Genomic DNA, 2,918 nt, shown 5'->3' on the forward strand with positions numbered 1-2,918 from the left:
TGTGTGTGTGTGTGTGTGTGTGTGTGTACGGGAGCAGTGGAGTGTCTGTGTTTACTACAATATGCTATTGCATCTGTGAATGTGTTTGTAGCATGTGTATCTGTGGTTTTAGTCTGTATTTCTGTGCACAGCAGGAATGTGAATACAGAACATGATTGGCTTTTAGCCCCTGAACACATCAGTAAAAACATTTGTTATAATGTATTAAGAATTAAGAAATTTGGACAGTGTGGGTGTGTTTTCATCAAATTGGACGAACAGCACTGGAGAAAAGTGTGTTCAGGTGGAACCTCCACGCTCATGGTAAGACATTTTCAGGGCCTTTAATTTTCTCAACATCAAAATCAATGCAAAGCTTTCTTTCTTTCTCCTTCAACATATCAGTTATTAATGCAACTCATGGAAGCAAGGGCTTTTATCTAAACAATATTAAGTTATTTGATGATGTGGTTGGGGTTAAAGCATTTTGCTGGCAGCCGGGCCCCATCCTTCTCATAAACAATGACACTTCAATTTGGGTATGAATCAAGAAGGAAACATTTTCTCTCCCCTATAGGGTATGTCTCCCATAGTGGTTTTGTTTGAGCTCATTTTTGGGAGAAAGTGGAAGGCCTTGTGGGCATATCTGAGTGAGTGCTCGTGCATGTACGTGTATGTGTGTGTGAATGTGTGCGCACACTGCTAGGCAAATGAGCTTGTCAGTATGCGGCGCAGGCCTCTCTCTGGTGGCAGGCAGATGACAGTGCAGTGATTGGGCTGATTTCACCAAGGACGTGAGGGGAAATCTGAAGGCTGCCTCAGGGCTCAGGTGCTTATCACCTCCCCACACACACTCACAAGAACTCACATGCACAGATGTGGATGCATGTACATACACATAAACAGATATATACTCTACAACTTACTTTTGTCGGGCACCTTAAACCAACAAAGATGCGTGAACACATACATGGACTCTCCTGCGTCTCCACTACTTTAGTACAAAGTTAATTATCAAAATATCTTGTGAGTCTGAGAGCAATGCCATCTGTCTGGCCACCCAATGCTGGTGACACACACATCCGCAGGTGTGTGTGTTTTGTTTTGTGCGTGTGCGTGTGCGTGTGCGTGTGCGTGTGCGTGTGCGTGTGTGTGTGTGTGTGTGTGTGTGTGTGTGTGTGTTTTTGTGTGTGAGAGAGACCAATCATTATAGCCTAAGGCAGGTGGGAAAGGGGAAATTAGAATTTGTATGGAGGTCTGCATGTACTTCCTAAGACAATCAATGGCAATTAATTACAGCATAAGTGGCAGTTAGTGTATCACATAAACACACATACTTGCACTTTTTTCACAAAAATGATTCACATTATTGTCCTTATTGAGACATTTTCCTGATGCAAATTCTGCTGCAGCCATTGTGATGCCTTCAACATGGTGCTACTTGTTAAATCCCAACGTTATGGTCAACTGATGTTTTTAGCTCTGTGACTTGTTTTGTGGTTGTATAATCTCCTGATATTTATTGTTTAATGTTAGCTCATCAATTGAAAATCCCCTATGTTGGACTTTTTAAAAAACGTAATCCTGAATTTGAGGGTATATGACTCCATCCATGAGGTTTAAAGATCCCATATTGTAGTAAGTGAGGTTTTTTATTTCTTTTTGATTATAAAGCAGAAAGTGCTATATGACTACTGTAATCTGTTTCAAAACAAATCAAATACTGTATCAAAAAAACTCAATTCAATAATTCAGAAACTGAGCCTTTAAAGCCTCTGAACAGCCACACAGGTGTTTTCAAATATTCTTGCTGATTGTACTCTGCTCAGGTTGACGGTGGGCCGGAGCTTTGATGGGAACTTATTAGGCTACACATTCTTTCTACCTATGAGGATTATACAGCCGTCATTTCTTTTTTTGACCAGTAAAGAATGTAAACATCTTTTAGTTTTTTAAGGTTTAAGTCTGAACCTCAAAAAGAGCATGATAAAGGAACTTTAAATAAAGCCGCTATGTGTTGCTTTACTTTTTGGTTCATACTAGTACTGTGCCCATTGAAAATGTGCCTGTTTGGAAGGGGCCGACTGCTTGGCCTGTGGTATTACCGCTTGTAGAACTCTTCAAATCCAAATTGTATCCCAAAATTACTTACAGAAGGACCCCAAACTACTTGATATGCAACTCCACTGTATAACTTACTACTGACTTACTGACTGACTGATTTACCTGACAGAGAACATTCAGATTCAGAATGTTATCACAAAATATCACACTGAAAATGTGGAGTAATCAGACATTAGCCTCATGGACTCATGGCAGTGCGCTATCCACCTGGCCCGTTATGAGAGCCAATCAGAGAGAGAGAGAGAGAGAGAGAGAGAGAGAGAGAGAGAGAGAGAGACGGACATTGTTGCCTGGTGTTGGATCGTTAACGGAACGTTAACTTCAGCAGATGTGTTAATTTCTATACAGATTTTGCGGCTTGATAGTGAACAGTAACGTGGGATTTGATTCACCAGGGTATTTTGGTGATGGTAATGTTATTAGTGTTGTAAGTTAGCAGTAGACTTATTTAACCCAACCCAGGGTGAGTCTGATGAAAAGGGCTGTGTCTTCCCAGTTCAGTGCCGAGATTTTTTCACATTGCACAGTGCTGTGTAGGAAAAATCTAAGATTAGGCTACATTATGTTCTACCTCTGTTTAGATGTGGTGAATATAGGCTATAGTTTACAGCAACTTGATGCTATATATTGTCTGGCTTTTGTATGATATCTAGTGTTGGCAAATGTTTTTTTATTCAAAATAATGTAGCCTACACTGAAAAGCGTAGGGCCTTTTTTTCGCCAACCGTATTCCACACAGTTGCGAGGTTTCTTTCAGCTATCAGCTCGTGCTCCGGGAAAGTAAAGAAAAATTACTTTGGTATATCCAGTAATCC

At 40.5% G+C, this 2,918-nt stretch overlaps 1 protein-coding gene and 1 long non-coding RNA gene across 3 annotated transcripts in view; one reads left to right on the top strand and one right to left on the bottom strand.

Annotated features, from left to right (window-relative positions):
- LOC116702534 (uncharacterized) overlaps positions 1–2,223 on the bottom strand; it is a 24,076-nt gene extending 21,853 nt beyond the window's left edge. The window contains exons 1-3 of the long non-coding RNA XR_004335185.1: positions 2,211–2,223; positions 2,167–2,173; positions 944–954 (exon numbers count right to left, since the gene is read on the bottom strand). This is a non-coding gene — a long non-coding RNA (uncharacterized LOC116702534). The remainder of the gene's footprint in view (positions 1–943; positions 955–2,166; positions 2,174–2,210) is intronic.
- The window catches only part of rai1 (retinoic acid induced 1), a 60,829-nt gene that overhangs the window by 15,299 nt on the left and 42,612 nt on the right, over positions 1–2,918 (top strand). The window lies entirely within an intron of this gene.

The sequence above is a fragment of the Etheostoma spectabile genome, chromosome 15 (assembly GCF_008692095.1).
Source record: "Etheostoma spectabile isolate EspeVRDwgs_2016 chromosome 15, UIUC_Espe_1.0, whole genome shotgun sequence".
NCBI classification, from domain to species: Eukaryota; Metazoa; Chordata; class Actinopteri; order Perciformes; family Percidae; genus Etheostoma; species Etheostoma spectabile.